Source organism: Lissotriton vulgaris, chromosome 12, assembly GCF_964263255.1.
Source record: "Lissotriton vulgaris chromosome 12, aLisVul1.2, whole genome shotgun sequence".
Taxonomy (NCBI): Eukaryota; Metazoa; Chordata; class Amphibia; order Caudata; family Salamandridae; genus Lissotriton; species Lissotriton vulgaris.
Window position 1 is genome coordinate 443,505,881 of NC_141700.1, and position 21,524 is coordinate 443,527,404.

Genomic DNA, 21,524 nt, shown 5'->3' on the forward strand with positions numbered 1-21,524 from the left:
GATTCTTAAATTTGAAACACTTTTCTTTATGGTTTTCAAGAGAATATTGCTTTTTCACTTTCATATTCTTTTCTAAGTTCACACACTTCTCTACTCAAACACTTAAGATGAATGAAGACTCTTCACTTATTCAAAAACACCTCTCTAATTTGAAGTTTACCCTATTCATATCATTTTAAAATATACCTTGCTGAAGAATGGATTAGTTGAATTCAACAATAGAGTGATCATTCACCTCTATCTTGTTCTTTGTCATTTTCTTTTCCCTATTTCAGTCAATGCATTCCTACAAAAATCTTCACAATACCAAGCATTTTATTTAATTTTTAAAATAAATTATTCTAAAGTTCATAGAACCAGATGTTTATTCTTAAATTGTATTCAACATTTGTTTGATGAAAATTATTCGGAAAGCATGGAGAAAACATTTAGGTGCTGCTGAGATTTGAACTCAGGATTTCCTGTTTACGAGACAGGCGCTTTAACCACTAAGCCACAGCACCAACGTTAATAGTAAGAAATGCATACATAATTTATTGTTGATGATGAAAATGTGTTTCCTGCTATAAATTCTTCTTTATATGTATTGTAATCTTAAACACGAAAACATACTCAATCACTACGCAATTATTAATATGTTTTAATAAACAGGTACTCTTATAAAACCCAATTTCATTTCTTGAATTCTTTACAATTTTTTTCATGAAGGTAATAATATTGCTCCAATCTAGGTAGACATTTCATCTACGTCTTTCTCATAGATATGTATTTTTTTCATTTTGCAATAACAGTATTCATTCTATAATCTTGAAAATACTTGTGTTTTTATAAGGTTTAAGATGATCTGTTCAACAGTAAGATGAATCAGACTTTTATATTTTAATTGTATCGGAATAAGACCTAATGAAAATGATTTGTTATATAACAATGAGAAAAGCAAGGCGCTGCTGAGATTTGAACTCAGGATCTCCTGTTTACTAGACAGGCACTTTAACCAGCTAAGCCACAGCACCCACTTGATTCTTAAATTTGAAACACTTTTCTTTATGGTGTTCAAGAGAATATTGCTTTTTCACTTTCATATTCTTTTCTTAGTTCACACACTTCTCTACTCAAACACTTAAGATGAATGAAGACTCTTCACTTATTCAAAAACACCTCTCTAATTTGAAGTTTACCCTATTCCTATCATTTTAAAATATACCTTGCTGAAGAATGGATTAGTTGAATTCAACAATAGAGTGAACATTCACCTCTATCTTGTTCTTTGTCATTTTCTTATCCCTATTTCAGTCAATGCATTCCTACAAAAATCTTCACAATACCAAGCATTTTATTTAATTTTTAAGATAACGTATTCTAAAGTTCATAGAACCAGATGTTTATTCTTAAATTGTATTCAACATTTGTTTGATGAAAATTATTCAGAAAGCATGGAGAAAACAGTTATGTGCTGCTGAGAATTGAACTCAGGATTTCCTGTTTACGAGACAGGCGCTTTAACCACTAAGCCACAGCACCAACGTTAATAGTAAGAAATGCATACATAATTTATTGTTGATGATGAAAATGTGTTTCCTGCTATAAATTCTTCTTTATATGTATTGTAATCTTAAACACGAAAACATACTCAATCACTACGCAAGTATTAAGATGTTTTAATAAACAGGTACTCTTATAAAACTCAATTTCATTTCTTGAATTCTTTACAATTTTTTTTCATGAAGGTAATAATATTGCTCCAATCTAGGTAGACATATCATCTACGTCTTTCTCATAGATATGTATTTTTTTCATTTTGCAATAACATTATTCATTCTATAATCTTGAAAATACTTGGGTTTTTATAAGGTTAAAGATGATCTGTACATCAGTAAGATGAATCAGACTTTTATATTTTAATTGTATCGGAATAAGACCTAATGAAAATGATTTGTTATATATTACAATGAGAAAAGCAAGGCGCTGCTGAGATTTGAACTCAGGATCTCCTGTTTACTAGACAGGCGCTTTAACCAGCTAAGCCACAGCACCCACTTGATTCTTAAATTTGAAACACTTTTCTTTATGGTGTTCAAGAGAATATTGCTTTTTCACTTTCATATTCTTTTCTAAGTTCACACACTTCTCTACTCAAACACTTAAGATGAATGAAGACTCTTCACTTATTCAAAAACACCTCTCTAATTTGAAGTTTACCCTATTCATATCATTTTAAAATATTCCTTGCTGAAGAATGGATTTGTTGAATTCCACAATAGAGTGATCATTCACCTCTATCTTGTTCTTTGTCATTTTCTTTTCCCTATTTCAGTCAATGCATTCCTACAAAAATCTTCACAATACCAAGCATTTTATTTCATTTTTAAGATAACTTATTCTAAAGTTCATAGAACCAGATGTTTATTCTTAAATTGTATTCAACATTTGTTTGATGAAAATTATTCGGAAAGCATGGAGAAAAGAGTTAGGTGCTGTTGAGATTTGAACTCAGGATTTCCTGATTACGAGACAGGCGCTTTAACCACTAAGCCACAGCACCAACATTAATACTGCGAAATGCACACATAATTTATTGTTGATGATGAAAATGTGTTTCCTGCTATAAATTCTTCTTTATATGTATTGTAATCTTAAACACGAAAACATACTCAATCACTACGCAAGTATTAATATGTTTTAATAAACAGGTACTCTTATAAAACTCAATTTCATTTCTTGAATTCTTTAAAAAAAAAATCATGAAGGTATTAATATTGCTCAAATCTAGGTAGAAATTTCATCTACGTCTTTCTCATAGATATGTATTTTTTTCATTTTGCAATAACAGTATTCATTCTATAATCTTGAAAATACTTGTGTTTTTATAAGGTTTAAGATGATCTGTTCAACAGTAAGATGAATCAGACTTTTATATTTTAATTGTATCGGAATAAGACCTAATGAAAATGATTTGTTATATAACAATGAGAAAAGCAAGGCGCTGCTGAGATTTGAACTCAGGATCTCCTGTTTACTAGACAGGCACTTTAACCAGCTAAGCCACAGCACCCACTTGATTCTTAAATTTGAAACACTTTTCTTTATGGTGTTCAAGAGAATATTGCTTTTTCACTTTCATATTCTTTTCTTAGTTCACACACTTCTCTACTCAAACACTTAAGATGAATGAAGACTCTTCACTTATTCAAAAACACCTCTCTAATTTGAAGTTTACCCTATTCCTATCATTTTAAAATATACCTTGCTGAAGAATGGATTAGTTGAATTCAACAATAGAGTGAACATTCACCTCTATCTTGTTCTTTGTCATTTTCTTATCCCTATTTCAGTCAATGCATTCCTACAAAAATCTTCACAATACCAAGCATTTTATTTAATTTTTAAGATAACGTATTCTAAAGTTCATAGAACCAGATGTTTATTCTTAAATTGTATTCAACATTTGTTTGATGAAAATTATTCAGAAAGCATGGAGAAAACAGTTATGTGCTGCTGAGAATTGAACTCAGGATTTCCTGTTTACGAGACAGGCGCTTTAACCACTAAGCCACAGCACCAACGTTAATAGTAAGAAATGCATACATAATTTATTGTTGATGATGAAAATGTGTTTCCTGCTATAAATTCTTCTTTATATGTATTGTAATCTTAAACACGAAAACATACTCAATCACTACGCAAGTATTAAGATGTTTTAATAAACAGGTACTCTTATAAAACTCAATTTCATTTCTTGAATTCTTTACAATTTTTTTTCATGAAGGTAATAATATTGCTCCAATCTAGGTAGACATATCATCTACGTCTTTCTCATAGATATGTATTTTTTTCATTTTGCAATAACATTATTCATTCTATAATCTTGAAAATACTTGGGTTTTTATAAGGTTAAAGATGATCTGTACATCAGTAAGATGAATCAGACTTTTATATTTTAATTGTATCGGAATAAGACCTAATGAAAATGATTTGTTATATATTACAATGAGAAAAGCAAGGCGCTGCTGAGATTTGAACTCAGGATCTCCTGTTTACTAGACAGGCGCTTTAACCAGCTAAGCCACAGCACCCACTTGATTCTTAAATTTGAAACACTTTTCTTTATGGTGTTCAAGAGAATATTGCTTTTTCACTTTCATATTCTTTTCTAAGTTCACACACTTCTCTACTCAAACACTTAAGATGAATGAAGACTCTTCACTTATTCAAAAACACCTCTCTAATTTGAAGTTTACCCTATTCATATCATTTTAAAATATTCCTTGCTGAAGAATGGATTTGTTGAATTCCACAATAGAGTGATCATTCACCTCTATCTTGTTCTTTGTCATTTTCTTTTCCCTATTTCAGTCAATGCATTCCTACAAAAATCTTCACAATACCAAGCATTTTATTTCATTTTTAAGATAACTTATTCTAAAGTTCATAGAACCAGATGTTTATTCTTAAATTGTATTCAACATTTGTTTGATGAAAATTATTCGGAAAGCATGGAGAAAAGAGTTAGGTGCTGTTGAGATTTGAACTCAGGATTTCCTGATTACGAGACAGGCGCTTTAACCACTAAGCCACAGCACCAACATTAATACTGCGAAATGCACACATAATTTATTGTTGATGATGAAAATGTGTTTCCTGCTATAAATTCTTCTTTATATGTATTGTAATCTTAAACACGAAAACATACTCAATCACTACGCAAGTATTAATATGTTTTAATAAACAGGTACTCTTATAAAACTCAATTTCATTTCTTGAATTCTTTAAAAAAAAAATCATGAAGGTATTAATATTGCTCAAATCTAGGTAGAAATTTCATCTACGTCTTTCTCATAGATATGTATTTTTTTCATTTTGCAATAACAGTATTCATTCTATAATCTTGAAAATACTTGTGTTTTTATAAGGTTTAAGATGATCTGTTCAACAGTAAGATGAATCAGACTTTTATATTTTAATTGTATCGGAATAAGACCTAATGAAAATGATTTGTTATATAACAATGAGAAAAGCAAGGCGCTGCTGAGATTTGAACTCAGGATCTCCTGTTTACTAGACAGGCACTTTAACCAGCTAAGCCACAGCACCCACTTGATTCTTAAATTTGAAACACTTTTCTTTATGGTGTTCAAGAGAATATTGCTTTTTCACTTTCATATTCTTTTCTTAGTTCACACACTTCTCTACTCAAACACTTAAGATGAATGAAGACTCTTCACTTATTCAAAAACACCTCTCTAATTTGAAGTTTACCCTATTCCTATCATTTTAAAATATACCTTGCTGAAGAATGGATTAGTTGAATTCAACAATAGAGTGAACATTCACCTCTATCTTGTTCTTTGTCATTTTCTTATCCCTATTTCAGTCAATGCATTCCTACAAAAATCTTCACAATACCAAGCATTTTATTTAATTTTTAAGATAACGTATTCTAAAGTTCATAGAACCAGATGTTTATTCTTAAATTGTATTCAACATTTGTTTGATGAAAATTATTCAGAAAGCATGGAGAAAACAGTTATGTGCTGCTGAGAATTGAACTCAGGATTTCCTGTTTACGAGACAGGCGCTTTAACCACTAAGCCACAGCACCAACGTTAATAGTAAGAAATGCATACATAATTTATTGTTGATGATGAAAATGTGTTTCCTGCTATAAATTCTTCTTTATATGTATTGTAATCTTAAACACGAAAACATACTCAATCACTACGCAAGTATTAAGATGTTTTAATAAACAGGTACTCTTATAAAACTCAATTTCATTTCTTGAATTCTTTACAATTTTTTTTCATGAAGGTAATAATATTGCTCCAATCTAGGTAGACATATCATCTACGTCTTTCTCATAGATATGTATTTTTTTCATTTTGCAATAACATTATTCATTCTATAATCTTGAAAATACTTGGGTTTTTATAAGGTTAAAGATGATCTGTACATCAGTAAGATGAATCAGACTTTTATATTTTAATTGTATCGGAATAAGACCTAATGAAAATGATTTGTTATATATTACAATGAGAAAAGCAAGGCGCTGCTGAGATTTGAACTCAGGATCTCCTGTTTACTAGACAGGCGCTTTAACCAGCTAAGCCACAGCACCCACTTGATTCTTAAATTTGAAACACTTTTCTTTATGGTGTTCAAGAGAATATTGCTTTTTCACTTTCATATTCTTTTCTAAGTTCACACACTTCTCTACTCAAACACTTAAGATGAATGAAGACTCTTCACTTATTCAAAAACACCTCTCTAATTTGAAGTTTACCCTATTCATATCATTTTAAAATATTCCTTGCTGAAGAATGGATTTGTTGAATTCCACAATAGAGTGATCATTCACCTCTATCTTGTTCTTTGTCATTTTCTTTTCCCTATTTCAGTCAATGCATTCCTACAAAAATCTTCACAATACCAAGCATTTTATTTCATTTTTAAGATAACTTATTCTAAAGTTCATAGAACCAGATGTTTATTCTTAAATTGTATTCAACATTTGTTTGATGAAAATTATTCGGAAAGCATGGAGAAAAGAGTTAGGTGCTGTTGAGATTTGAACTCAGGATTTCCTGATTACGAGACAGGCGCTTTAACCACTAAGCCACAGCACCAACATTAATACTGCGAAATGCACACATAATTTATTGTTGATGATGAAAATGTGTTTCCTGCTATAAATTCTTCTTTATATGTATTGTAATCTTAAACACGAAAACATACTCAATCACTACGCAAGTATTAATATGTTTTAATAAACAGGTACTCTTATAAAACTCAATTTCATTTCTTGAATTCTTTAAAAAAAAAATCATGAAGGTATTAATATTGCTCAAATCTAGGTAGAAATTTCATCTACGTCTTTCTCATAGATATGTATTTTTTTTATTTGGCAATAACAGTATTCATTCTATAATCTTGAAAATACTTGTGTTTTTATAAGGTTTAAGATGATCTGTTCAACAGTAAGATGAATCAGACTTTTATATTTTAATTGTATCGGAATAAGACCTAATGAAAATGATTTGTTATATAACAATGAGAAAAGCAAGGCACAGCTCAGAGTTGAACTCAGGATCTCCTGTTTACTAGACAGGCGTTTTAACCAGCTAAGCCACAGCACCCACTTGATTCTTAATTTGAAAACTTTTTCTTTATGGTGTTCAAGAGAATAATGCTTTTTCACTTTCATATTCTTTTCTAAGTTCACACACTTCTCTACTCATAAACTTAAGATGAATGAAGACTCTTCACTTATTCAAAAACACCTCTCTAATTTGAAGTTTACCCTATTCATATCATTTTAAAATATACCTTGCTGAAGTATGGATTAGTTGAATTCAACAATAGAGTGATCATTCACCTCTATCTTGTTCTTTGTCATTTTCTTTTCCCTATTTCAATCAATGCATTCCTACAAAAATCTTCACAATACCAAGTATTTTATTTAATTTTTAAGATAACTTATTCTAAAGTTCATAGAACCAGATGTTTATACTTAAATTGTATTCAACACTTGTTTGATGAAAAATATTCGGAAAGCATGAAGAAAACAGTTAAATGCTGCTGAGATTTGAACTCAGGATTTCCTGTTTACGAGATAGGAGCTTTAACCACTTAGCCGCAGCACCAACGGTAATAGTAAAAAATGCATAAATAATTTATTGTTGATGATGAAAATGTGTTTTCTGCTATAAATTCTTCTTTATATGTATTGTAATCTTAAACACGAAAAGATACTCAATTATTTCACAAGGATTCATATCTTTTAATAAACAGGTACTCTTATAAAACCCAATTTCATTTCTTGAATTCTTTACAATTTTTTTTCATGAAGGTAATAATATTGCTCCAATCTTGGTAGACATTTCATCTACGTCTTTCTCATAGATATGTACTTTTTTCATTTTGCAATAACAGTATTCATTCTATAATCTTGAAAATACCTGGGTTTTTATAAGGTTAAAGGTGATCTGTTCAACAGTAAGATGAATCAGACTTTTATATTTTAATTGTATCGGAATAAGACCTAATGAAAATGATTTGTTATATAACAATGAGAAAATGCAAGGCACTGCTGAGAGATGAACTCAGGATCTCCTGTTTACTAGACAGGCGCTTTAACCAGCTAAGCCACAGCACCCACTTGATTCTTAAATTTGAAACACTTTTCTTTATGGTGTTCAAGAGAATATTGCTTTTTCACTTTCATATTCTTTTCTAAGTTCACACACTTCTCTACTCAAACACTTAAGATGAATGAAGACTCTTCACTTATTCAAAAACACCTCTCTAATTTGAAGTTTACCCTATTCATATCATTTTAAAATATACCTTGCTGAAGAATGGATTAGTTGAATTCAACAATAGAGTGATCATTCACCTCTATCTTGTTCTTTGTCATTTTCTTTTCCCTATTTCAGTCAATGCATTCCTACAAAAATCTTCACAATACCAAGCATTTTATTTAATTTTTAAGATAACTTATTCTAAAGTTCATAGAACCAGATGTTTATTCTTAAATTGTATTCAATATTTGTTTGATGAAAATTATTCGGAAAGCATGGAGAAAACATTTAGGTGCTGCTGAGATTTGAACTCAGGATTTCCTGTTTATGAGACAGGCGCTTTAACCACTAAGCCACAGCACCAACGTTAATAGTAAGCAATGCATAAATTATTCATTGTTGATGGTGAAAATGTGTTTCCTGCTATAAATTCTTCTTTATATGTATTGTAATCTTAAACACGAAAACATACTCAATCACTACGCAAGTATCAATATGTTTTAATAAACAGGTACTCTTATAAAACCCAATTTCATTTCTTGAATTCTTTACAATTTTTTTCATGAAGGTAATTATATTGCTCCAATCTAGGTAGACATTTCATCAACGTCTTTCTCATAGATATGTATTTTTTTCATTTTGCAATAACAGTATTCATTCTATAATCTTGAAAATACTTGGGTTTTTATAAGGTTAAAGATGATCTGTTCAACAGTAAGAGGAATCAGACTTTTATATTTTAATTGTATCGGAATAAGACCTAATGAAAATGATTTGTTATATAACAATGAGAAAAACAAGTCGCTGCTGAGATTTGAACTCAGGATCTCCTGTTTACTAGACAGGCGCTTTAACCAGCTAAGCCACAGCACCCACTTGATTCTTAAATTTGAAACACTTTTCTTTATGGTGTTCAAGAGAATATTGCTTTTTCACTTTCATATTCTTTTCTAAGTTCACACACTTCTCTACTCAAACACTTAAGATGAATGAAGACTCTTCACTTATTCAAAAACACCTCTCTAATTTGAAGTTTACCCTATTCATATCATTTTAAAATATACCTTGCTGAAGAATGGATTAGTTGAATTCAACAATAGAGTGAACATTCACCTCTATCTTGTTCTTTGTCATTTTCTTATCCCTATTTCAGTCAATGCATTCCTACAAAAATCTTCACAATACCAAGCATTTTATTTAATTTTTAAGATAACTTATTCTAAAGTTCATAGAACCAGATGTTTATTCTTAAATTGTATTCAACATTTGTTTGATGAAAATTATTCGGAAAGCATGAAGAAAACAGTTAAATGCTGCTGAGATTTAAACTCAGGATTTCCTGTTTACGAGATAGGAGCTTTAACCACTAAGCCACAGCACCAACGGTAATAGTAAAAAATGCATAAATAATTCATTGTTGATGATGAAAATGTGTTTTCTGCTATAAATTCTTCTTTATATGTATTGTAATCTTAAACACAAAAAGATACTCAATCACTACGCAAGGATTCATATATTTTAATAAACAGGTACTCTTATAAAACCCAATTTCATTTCTTGAATTCTTTACAATTTTTTTCATGAAGGTAATAATATTGCTCCAATCTTGGTAGGCATTTCATCTACGTCTTTCTCATAGATATGTACTTTTTTCATTTTGCAATAACAGTATTCATTCTATAATCTTGAAAATACATGGGTTTTTATAAGGTTAAAGGTGATCTGTTCAATAGTAAGATGAATCAGACTTTTATATTTTAATTGTATCGGAATAAGACCTAATGAAAATGATTTGTTATATAACAATGAGAAAATGCAAGGCACTGCTGAGAGATAAACTCAGGATCTCCTGTTTACTAGACAGGTGCTTTAACCAGCTAAGCCACAGCACCCACTTGATTCTTAAATTTGAAACACTTTTCTTTATGGTGTTCAAGAGAATATTGCTTTTTCACTTTCATATTCTTTTCTAAGTTCACACACTTCTCTACTCAAACACTTAAGATGAATGAAGACTCTTCACTTATTCAAAAACACCTCTCTAATTTGAAGTTTACCCTATTCATATCATTTTAAAATATACCTTGCTGAAGAATGGATTAGTTGAATTCAACAATAGAGTGATCATTCACCTCTATCTTGTTCTTTGTCATTTTCTTTTCCCTATTTCAATCAATGCATTCCTACAAAAATCTTCACAATACAAAGTATTTTATTTAATTTTTAAGATAACTTATTCTAAAGTTCATAGAACCAGATGTTTATACTTAAATTGTATTCATCACTTGTTTGATGAAAATTATTCGGAAAGCATGAAAAAAACAGTTAAATGCTGCTGAGATTTGAACTCAGGATTTCCTGTTTACGAGATAGGAGCTTTTACCACTAAGCCACAGCACCAACGGTAATAGTAAAAAATGCATAAATAATTCATTGTTGATGATGAAAATGTGTTTTCTGCTATAAATTCTTCTTTATATGTATTGTAATCTTAAACACAAAAAGATACTCAATCACTACGCAAGGATTCATATATTTTAATAAACAGGTACTCTTATAAAACCCAATTTCATTTCTTGAATTCTTTACAATTTTTTTCATGAAGGTAATAATATTGCTCCAATCTTGGTAGGCATTTCATCTACGTCTTTCTCATAGATATGTACTTTTTTTCATTTTGCAATAACAGTATTCATTCTATAATCTTGAAAATACATGGGTTTTTATAAGGTTAAAGGTGATCTGTTCAACAGTAAGATGAATCAGACTTTTATATTTTAATTGTATCGGAATAAGACCTAATGAAAATGATTTGATATATAACAATGAGAAAAGCAAGGCACTGCTGAGAGTTGAACTCAGGATCTCCTGTTTACTAGACAGGCGCTTTAACCAGCTAAGCCACAGCACCCACTTGATTCTTAAATTTGAAACACTTTTCTTTATGGTGTTCAAGAGAATATTGCTTTTTCACTTTCATATTCTTTTCTAAGTTCACACACTTCTCTACTCAAACACTTAAGATGAATGAAGACTCTTCACTTATTCAAAAACACCTCTCTAATTTGAAGTTTACCCTATTCATATCATTTTAAAATATACCTTGCTGAAGAATGGATTAGTTGAATTCAACAATAGAGTGATCATTCACCTCTATCTTGTTCTTTGTCATTTTCTTTTCCCTATTTCAGTCAATGCATTCCTACACAAATCTTCACAATACCAAGCATTTTATTTAATTTTTAAGATAACTTATTCTAAAGTTCATAGAACCAGATGTTTATACTTAAATTGTATTCAACACTTGTTTGATGAAAATTATTCGGAAAGCATTGAGAAAACAGTTAAATGCTGCTGAGAATTGAACTCAGGATTTCCTGTTTACGAGACAGGAGCTTTAACCACTAAGCCACAGCACGAACAGTAATAGTAAAAAATGCATAAAGAATTTATTGTTAATGATGAAAATTTGTTTTCTGCTATAAATTCTTCTTTATATGTATTGTAATCTTAAACACGAAAAGATACTCAATCACTACGCTAGGATTAATATGTTTTAATAAACAGGTACTCTTATAAAACCCAATTCCATTTCTTGAATTCTTTACAATTTTTTTTCATGAAGGTAATAATATTGCTCCAATCTATGTAGACATTTCATCTACGTCTTTCTCATAGATATGTATTTTTTTCATTTTGCAATAACAGTATTCATTCTATAATCTTGAAAATACTTGGGTTTTTATAAGGTTAAAGATGATCTGTTCAACAGTAAGATGAATCAGACTTTTATATTTTAATTGTATCGGAATAAGACCTAATGAAAATGATTTGTTATATAACAATGAGAAAAGCAAGGCACTGCTCAGAGTTGAACTCAGGATCTCCTGTTTACTAGACAGGCGCTTTAACCAGCTAAGCCAGAGCACCCACTTGATTCTTTAATTTTTAAGATAACTTATTCTAAAGTTCATAGAACCAGATGTTTATTCTTAAATTGTATTCAACATTTGTTTGATGAAAATTATTCGGAAAGCATGGAGAAAACATTTAGGTGCTGCTGAGATTTGAACTCAGGATTTCCTGTTTACGAGACAGGCGCTTTAACCAGCTAAGCCTCAGCACCCACTTGATTCTGAAGTTTGAAACACTTTTCTTTATGGTGTTCAAGAGAATATTGCTTTTTCACTTTCATATTCTTTTCTAAGTTCACACACTTCTCTACTCAAACACTTAAGATGAATGAAGACTCTTCACTTATTCAAAAACACCTCTCTAATTTGAAGTTTACCCTATTCATATCATTTTAAAATATTCCTTGCTGAAGAATGGATTTGTTGAATTCCACAAGAGAGTGATCATTCACCTGTATCTTGTTCTTTGTCATTTTCTTTTCCCTATTTCAGTCAATGCATTCCTACAAAAATCTTCACAATACCAAGCATTTTATTTCATTTTTAAGATAACTTATTCTAAAGTTCATAGAACCAGATGTTTATTCTTAAATTGTATTCAACATTTGTTTGATGAAAATTATTCGGAAAGCATGGAGAGAAGAGTTAGGTGCTGTTGAGATTTGAACTCAGGATTTCCTGATTACGAGACAGGCGCTTTAACCACTAAGCCACAGCACCAATGTTAATAGTAAGAAATGCATACATAATTTATTGTTGATGATGAAAATGTGTTTCCTGCTATAAATTCTTCTTTATATGTATTGTAATCTTTAACACGAAAACATACTCAATCACTACGCAAGTATTAATATGTTTTAATAAACAGGTACTCTTATAAAACTCAATTTCATTTCTTGAATTCTTTAAAAAAAAAATCATGAAGGTATTAATATTGCTCAAATCTAGGTAGAAATTTCATCTACGTCTTTCTCATAGATATGTATTTTTTTTATTTGGCAATAACAGTATTCATTCTATAATCTTGAAAATACTTGTGTTTTTATAAGGTTTAAGATGATCTGTTCAACAGTAAGATGAATCAGACTTTTATATTTTAATTGTATCGGAATAAGACCTAATGAAAATGATTTGTTATATATCAATGAGAAAAGCAAGGCACAGCTCAGAGTTGAACTCAGGATCTCCTGTTTACTAGACAGGCGTTTTAACCAGCTAAGCCACAGCACCCACTTGATTCTTAGTTTTGAAAACTTATTTTTTATGGTGTTCAAGAGAATAATGTTTTTTCACTTTCATATTCTTTTCTAAGTTCACACACTTCTCTACTCAAACACTTAAGATGAATCAAGACTCTTCACTTATTCAAAAACACCTCTCTAATTTGAAGTTTACCCTATTCATATCATTTTAAAATATTCCTTGCTGAAGAATGGATTTGTTGAATTCCACAATAGAGTGATCATTCACCTCTATCTTGTTCTTTGTCATTTTCTTTTCCCTATTTCAGTCAATGCATTCCTACAAAAATCTTCACAATACCAAGCATTTTATTTCATTTTTAAGATAACTTATTCTAAAGTTCATAGAACCAGATGTTTATTCTTAAATTGTATTCAACATTTGTTTGATGAAAATTATTCGGAAAGCATGGAGAAAAGAGTTAGGTGCTGTTGAGATTTGAACTCAGGATTTCCTGATTACGAGACAGGCGCTTTAACCACTAAGCCACAGCACCAACATTAATACTGCGAAATGCACACATAATTTATTGTTGATGATGAAAATGTGTTTCCTGCTATAAATTCTTCTTTATATGTATTGTAATCTTAAACACGAAAACATACTCAATCACTACGCAAGTATTAATATGTTTTAATAAACAGGTACTCTTATAAAACTCAATTTCATTTCTTGAATTCTTTAAAAAAAAAATCATGAAGGTATTAATATTGCTCAAATCTAGGTAGAAATTTCATCTACGTCTTTCTCATAGATATGTATTTTTTTTATTTGGCAATAACAGTATTCATTCTATAATCTTGAAAATACTTGTGTTTTTATAAGGTTTAAGATGATCTGTTCAACAGTAAGATGAATCAGACTTTTATATTTTAATTGTATCGGAATAAGACCTAATGAAAATGATTTGTTATATAACAATGAGAAAAGCAAGGCACAGCTCAGAGTTGAACTCAGGATCTCCTGTTTACTAGACAGGCGTTTTAACCAGCTAAGCCACAGCACCCACTTGATTCTTAATTTGAAAACTTTTTCTTTATGGTGTTCAAGAGAATAATGCTTTTTCACTTTCATATTCTTTTCTAAGTTCACACACTTCTCTACTCATAAACTTAAGATGAATGAAGACTCTTCACTTATTCAAAAACACCTCTCTAATTTGAAGTTTACCCTATTCATATCATTTTAAAATATACCTTGCTGAAGTATGGATTAGTTGAATTCAACAATAGAGTGATCATTCACCTCTATCTTGTTCTTTGTCATTTTCTTTTCCCTATTTCAATCAATGCATTCCTACAAAAATCTTCACAATACCAAGTATTTTATTTAATTTTTAAGATAACTTATTCTAAAGTTCATAGAAATAGATGTTTATACTTAAATTGTATTCAACACTTGTTTGATGAAAAATATTCGGAAAGCATGAAGAAAACAGTTAAATGCTGCTGAGATTTGAACTCAGGATTTCCTGTTTACGAGATAGGAGCTTTAACCACTTAGCCGCAGCACCAACGGTAATAGTAAAAAATGCATAAATAATTTATTGTTGATGATGAAAATGTGTTTTCTGCTATAAATTCTTCTTTATATGTATTGTAATCTTAAACACGAAAAGATACTCAATTATTTCACAAGGATTCATATCTTTTAATAAACAGGTACTCTTATAAAACCCAATTTCATTTCTTGAATTCTTTACAATTTTTTTTCATGAAGGTAATAATATTGCTCCAATCTTGGTAGACATTTCATCTACGTCTTTCTCATAGATATGTACTTTTTTCATTTTGCAATAACAGTATTCATTCTATAATCTTGAAAATACCTGGGTTTTTATAAGGTTAAAGGTGATCTGTTCAACAGTAAGATGAATCAGACTTTTATATTTTAATTGTATCGGAATAAGACCTAATGAAAATGATTTGTTATATAACAATGAGAAAATGCAAGGCACTGCTGAGAGATGAACTCAGGATCTCCTGTTTACTAGACAGGCGCTTTAACCAGCTAAGCCACAGCACCCACTTGATTCTTAAATTTGAAACACTTTTCTTTATGGTGTTCAAGAGAATATTGCTTTTTCACTTTCATATTCTTTTCTAAGTTCACACACTTCTCTACTCAAACACTTAAGATGAATGAAGACTCTTCACTTATTCAAAAACACCTCTCTAATTTGAAGTTTACCCTATTCATATCATTTTAAAATATACCTTGCTGAAGAATGGATTAGTTGAATTCAACAATAGAGTGATCATTCACCTCTATCTTGTTCTTTGTCATTTTCTTTTCCCTATTTCAGTCAATGCATTCCTACAAAAATCTTCACAATACCAAGCATTTTATTTAATTTTTAAGATAACTTATTCTAAAGTTCATAGAACCAGATGTTTATTCTTAAATTGTATTCAATATTTGTTTGATGAAAATTATTCGGAAAGCATGGAGAAAACATTTAGGTGCTGCTGAGATTTGAACTCAGGATTTCCTGTTTATGAGACAGGCGCTTTAACCACTAAGCCACAGCACCAACGTTAATAGTAAGCAATGCATAAATTATTCATTGTTGATGGTGAAAATGTGTTTCCTGCTATAAATTCTTCTTTATATGTATTGTAATCTTAAACACGAAAACATACTCAATCACTACGCAAGTATCAATATGTTTTAATAAACAGGTACTCTTATAAAACCCAATTTCATTTCTTGAATTCTTTACAATTTTTTTCATGAAGGTAATTATATTGCTCCAATCTAGGTAGACATTTCATCAACGTCTTTCTCATAGATATGTATTTTTTTCATTTTGCAATAACAGTATTCATTCTATAATCTTGAAAATACTTGGGTTTTTATAAGGTTAAAGATGATCTGTTCAACAGTAAGAGGAATCAGACTTTTATATTTTAATTGTATCGGAATAAGACCTAATGAAAATGATTTGTTATATAACAATGAGAAAAACAAGTCGCTGCTGAGATTTGAACTCAGGATCTCCTGTTTACTAGACAGGCGTTTTAACCAGCTAAGCCACAGCACCCACTTGATTCTTAAATTTGAAACACTTTTCTTTATGGTGTTCAAGAGAATATTGCTTTTTCACTTTCATATTCTTTTCTAAGTTCACACACTTCTCTACTCAAACACTTAAGATGAATGAAGACTCTTCACTTATTCAAAAACACCTCTCTAATTTGAAGTTTACCCTATTCATATCATTTTAAAATATACCTTGCTGAAGAATGGATTAGTTGAATTCAACAATAGAGTGAACATTCACCTCTATCTTGTTCTTTGTCATTTTCTTATCCCTATTTCAGTCAATGCATTCCTACAAAAATCTTCACAATACCAAGCATTTTATTTAATTTTTAAGATAACTTATTCTAAAGTTCATAGAACCAGATGTTTATTCTTAAATTGTATTCAACATTTGTTTGATGAAAATTATTCGGAAAGCATGAAGAAAACAGTTAAATGCTGCTGAGATTTAAACTCAGGATTTCCTGTTTACGAGATAGGAGCTTTAACCACTAAGCCACAGCACCAACGGTAATAGTAAAAAATGCATAAATAATTCATTGTTGATGATGAAAATGTGTTTTCTGCTATAAATTCTTCTTTATATGTATTGTAATCTTAAACACAAAAAGATACTCAATCACTACGCAAGGATTCATATATTTTAATAAACAGGTACTCTTATAAAACCCAATTTCATTTCTTGAATTCTTTACAATTTTTTTCATGAAGGTAATAATATTGCTCCAATCTTGGTAGGCATTTCATCTACGTCTTTCTCATAGATATGTACTTTTTTCATTTTGCAATAACAGTATTCATTCTATAATCTTGAAAATACATGGGTTTTTATAAGGTTAAAGGTGATCTGTTCAATAGTAAGATGAATCAGACTTTTATATTTTAATTGTATCGGAATAAGACCTAATGAAAATGATTTGTTATATAACAATGAGAAAATGCAAGGCACTGCTGAGAGATAAACTCAGGATCTCCTGTTTACTAGACAGGCGCTTTAACCAGCTAAGCCACAGCACCCACTTGATTCTTAAATTTGAAACACTTTTCTTTATGGTGTTCAAGAGAATATTGCTTTTTCACTTTCATATTCTTTTCTAAGTTCACACACTTCTCTACTCAAACACTTAAGATGAATGAAGACTCTTCACTTATTCAAAAACACCTCTCTAATTTGAAGTTTACCCTATTCATATCATTTTAAAATATACCTTGCTGAAGAATGGATTAGTTGAATTCAACAATAGAGTGATCATTCACCTCTATCTTGTTCTTTGTCATTTTCTTTTCCCTATTTCAATCAATGCATTCCTACAAAAATCTTCACAATACAAAGTATTTTATTTAATTTTTAAGATAACTTATTCTAAAGTTCATAGAACCAGATGTTTATACTTAAATTGTATTCATCACTTGTTTGATGAAAATTATTCGGAAAGCATGAAAAAAACAGTTAAATGCTGCTGAGATTTGAACTCAGGATTTCCTGTTTACGAGATAGGAGCTTTTACCACTAAGCCACAGCACCAACGGTAATAGTAAAAAATGCATAAATAATTCATTGTTGATGATGAAAATGTGTTTTCTGCTATAAATTCTTCTTTATATGTATTGTAATCTTAAACACAAAAAGATACTCAATCACTACGCAAGGATTCATATATTTTAATAAACAGGTACTCTTATAAAACCCAATTTCATTTCTTGAATTCTTTACAATTTTTTTCATGAAGGTAATAATATTGCTCCAATCTTGGTAGGCATTTCATCTACGTCTTTCTCATAGATATGTACTTTTTTTCATTTTGCAATAACAGTATTCATTCTATAATCTTGAAAATACATGGGTTTTTATAAGGTTAAAGGTGATCTGTTCAACAGTAAGATGAATCAGACTTTTATATTTTAATTGTATCGGAATAAGACCTAATGAAAATGATTTGATATATAACAATGAGAAAAGCAAGGCACTGCTGAGAGTTGAACTCAGGATCTCCTGTTTACTAGACAGGCGCTTTAACCAGCTAAGCCACAGCACCCACTTGATTCTTAAATTTGAAACACTTTTCTTTATGGTGTTCAAGAGAATATTGCTTTTTCACTTTCATATTCTTTTCTAAGTTCACACACTTCTCTACTCAAACACTTAAGATGAATGAAGACTCTTCACTTATTCAAAAACACCTCTCTAATTTGAAGTTTACCCTATTCATATCATTTTAAAATATACCTTGCTGAAGAATGGATTAGTTGAATTCAACAATAGAGTGATCATTCACCTCTATCTTGTTCTTTGTCATTTTCTTTTCCCTATTTCAGTCAATGCATTCCTACACAAATCTTCACAATACCAAGCATTTTATTTAATTTTTAAGATAACTTATTCTAAAGTTCATAGAACCAGATGTTTATACTTAAATTGTATTCAACACTTGTTTGATGAAAATTATTCGGAAAGCATTGAGAAAACAGTTAAATGCTGCTGAGAATTGAACTCAGGATTTCCTGTTTACGAGACAGGAGCTTTAACCACTAAGCCACAGCACGAACAGTAATAGTAAAAAATGCATAAAGAATTTATTGTTAATGATGAAAATTTGTTTTCTGCTATAAATTCTTCTTTATATGTATTGTAATCTTAAACACGAAAAGATACTCAATCACTACGCTAGGATTAATATGTTTTAATAAACAGGTACTCTTATAAAACCCAATTCCATTTCTTGAATTCTTTACAATTTTTTTTCATGAAGGTAATAATATTGCTCCAATCTATGTAGACATTTCATCTACGTCTTTCTCATAGATATGTATTTTTTTCATTTTGCAATAACAGTATTCATTCTATAATCTTGAAAATACTTGGGTTTTTATAAGGTTTAAGATGATCTGTTCAACAGTAAGATGAATCAGACTTTTATATTTTAATTGTATCGGAATAAGACCTAATGAAAATGATTTGTTATATAACAATGAGAAAAGCAAGGCACTGCTCAGAGTTGAACTCAGGATCTCCTGTTTACTAGACAGGCGCTTTAACCAGCTAAGCCAGAGCACCCACTTGATTCTTTAATTTTTAAGATAACTTATTCTAAAGTTCATAGAACCAGATGTTTATTCTTAAATTGTATTCAACATTTGTTTGATGAAAATTATTCGGAAAGCATGGAGAAAACATTTAGGTGCTGCTGAGATTTGAACTCAGGATTTCCTGTTTACGAGACAGGCGCTTTAACCAGCTAAGCCTCAGCACCCACTTGATTCTGAAGTTTGAAACACTTTTCTTTATGGTGTTCAAGAGAATATTGCTTTTTCACTTTCATATTCTTTTCTAAGTTCACACACTTCTCTACTCAAACACTTAAGATGAATGAAGACTCTTCACTTATTCAAAAACACCTCTCTAATTTGAAGTTTACCCTATTCATATCATTTTAAAATATTCCTTGCTGAAGAATGGATTTGTTGAATTCCACAAGAGAGTGATCATTCACCTGTATCTTGTTCTTTGTCATTTTCTTTTCCCTATTTCAGTCAATGCATTCCTACAAAAATCTTCACAATACCAAGCATTTTATTTCATTTTTAAGATAACTTATTCTAAAGTTCATAGAACCAGATGTTTATTCTTAAATTGTATTCAACATTTGTTTGATGAAAATTATTCGGAAAGCATGGAGAGAAGAGTTAGGTGCTGTTGAGATTTGAACTCAGGATTTCCTGATTACGAGACAGGCGCTTTAACCACTAAGCCACAGCACCAATGTTAATAGTAAGAAATGCATACATAATTTATTGTTGATGATGAAAATGTGTTTCCTGCTATAAATTCTTCTTTATATGTATTGTAATCTTAAACACGAAAACATACTCAATCACTACGCAAGTATTAATATGTTTTAATAAACAGGTACTCTTATAAAACTCAATTTCATTTCTTGAATTCTTTAAAAAAAAAATCATGAAGGTATTAATATTGCTCAAATCTAGGTAGAAATTTCATCTACGTCTTTCTCATAGATATGTATTTTTTTTATTTGGCAATAACAGTATTCATTCTATAATCTTGAAAATACTTGTGTTTTTATAAGGTTTAAGATGATCTGTTCAACAGTAAGATGAATCAGACTTTTATATTTTAATTGTATCGGAATAAGACCTAATGAAAATGATTTGTTATATATCAATGAGAAAAGCAAGGCACAGCTCAGAGTTGAACTCAGGATCTCCTGTTTACTAGACAGGCGTTTTAACCAGCTAAGCCACAGCACCCACTTGATTCTTAGTTTTGAAAACTTATTTTTTATGGCGTTCAAGAGAATAATGTTTTTTCACTTTCATATTCTTTTCTAAGTTCACACACTTCTCTACTCAAACACTTAAGATGAATCAAGACTCTTCACTTATTCAAAAACACCTCTCTAATTTGAAGTTTACCCTATTCATATCATTTTAAAATATACCTTGCTGAAGAATGGATTAGTTGAATTCAACAATAGAGTGAACATTCACCTCTATCTTGTTCTTTGTCATTTTCTTATCCCTATTTCAGTCAATGCATTCCTACAAAAATCTTCACAATACCAAGCATTTTATTTAATTTTTAAGATAACTTATTCTAAAGTTCATAGAACCAGATGTTTATACTTAAATTGTATTCAACACTTGTTTGATGAAAATTATTCGGAAAGCATGAAGAAAACAGTTAAATGCTGCTGAGATTTGAACTCAGGATTTCCTGTTTACGAGATAGGAGCTTTAACCACTTAGCCACAGCACCGACGGTAATAGTAAAAAATGCATAAATAATTTATTGTTGATGATGAAAATGTGTTTTCTGCTATAAATTCTTCTTTATATGTATTGTAATCTTAAACACGAAAAGATACTCAATCACTTCACAAGGATTCATATGTTTTAATAAACAGGTACTCTTATAAAACCCAATTTCATTTCTTGAATTCTTTACAAATTTTTTTCATGAAGGTAATAATATTGCTCCAATCTTGGTAGACATTTCATCTACGTCTTT

The 21,524-nt window shown here is 30.1% G+C and overlaps 12 non-coding genes across 12 annotated transcripts; all 12 read right to left on the reverse strand.

Moving 5' to 3' along the window:
- Positions 1 to 430: 430 nt before the first annotated feature.
- Positions 431 to 503, reverse strand: TRNAT-CGU (transfer RNA threonine (anticodon CGU)). Its single transcript has one exon. It is a non-coding gene; the product is annotated as a tRNA-Thr (tRNA).
- A 436-nt stretch (positions 504 to 939) lies between these two features.
- TRNAT-AGU (transfer RNA threonine (anticodon AGU)) lies at positions 940 to 1,013 on the reverse strand. The gene has a single exon. It is a non-coding gene; the product is annotated as a tRNA-Thr (tRNA).
- Positions 1,014 to 1,960: 947 nt separating this feature from the next.
- Positions 1,961 to 2,034, reverse strand: TRNAT-AGU (transfer RNA threonine (anticodon AGU)). The gene has a single exon. It is a non-coding gene; the product is annotated as a tRNA-Thr (tRNA).
- Positions 2,035 to 2,978: 944 nt separating this feature from the next.
- TRNAT-AGU (transfer RNA threonine (anticodon AGU)) lies at positions 2,979 to 3,052 on the reverse strand. Its single transcript has one exon. It is a non-coding gene; the product is annotated as a tRNA-Thr (tRNA).
- A 947-nt stretch (positions 3,053 to 3,999) lies between these two features.
- On the reverse strand, positions 4,000 to 4,073 carry TRNAT-AGU (transfer RNA threonine (anticodon AGU)). Its single transcript has one exon. It is a non-coding gene; the product is annotated as a tRNA-Thr (tRNA).
- Positions 4,074 to 5,017: 944 nt separating this feature from the next.
- TRNAT-AGU (transfer RNA threonine (anticodon AGU)) lies at positions 5,018 to 5,091 on the reverse strand. The gene has a single exon. It is a non-coding gene; the product is annotated as a tRNA-Thr (tRNA).
- A 947-nt stretch (positions 5,092 to 6,038) lies between these two features.
- Positions 6,039 to 6,112, reverse strand: TRNAT-AGU (transfer RNA threonine (anticodon AGU)). Its single transcript has one exon. It is a non-coding gene; the product is annotated as a tRNA-Thr (tRNA).
- A 2,472-nt stretch (positions 6,113 to 8,584) lies between these two features.
- TRNAM-CAU (transfer RNA methionine (anticodon CAU)) lies at positions 8,585 to 8,657 on the reverse strand. The gene has a single exon. It is a non-coding gene; the product is annotated as a tRNA-Met (tRNA).
- Positions 8,658 to 9,093: 436 nt separating this feature from the next.
- On the reverse strand, positions 9,094 to 9,167 carry TRNAT-AGU (transfer RNA threonine (anticodon AGU)). The gene has a single exon. It is a non-coding gene; the product is annotated as a tRNA-Thr (tRNA).
- Positions 9,168 to 11,131: 1,964 nt separating this feature from the next.
- Positions 11,132 to 11,205, reverse strand: TRNAT-AGU (transfer RNA threonine (anticodon AGU)). The gene has a single exon. It is a non-coding gene; the product is annotated as a tRNA-Thr (tRNA).
- A 4,705-nt stretch (positions 11,206 to 15,910) lies between these two features.
- On the reverse strand, positions 15,911 to 15,983 carry TRNAM-CAU (transfer RNA methionine (anticodon CAU)). The gene has a single exon. It is a non-coding gene; the product is annotated as a tRNA-Met (tRNA).
- A 2,474-nt stretch (positions 15,984 to 18,457) lies between these two features.
- Positions 18,458 to 18,531, reverse strand: TRNAT-AGU (transfer RNA threonine (anticodon AGU)). The gene has a single exon. It is a non-coding gene; the product is annotated as a tRNA-Thr (tRNA).
- Between the last annotated feature and the right edge of the window lie 2,993 nt (positions 18,532 to 21,524).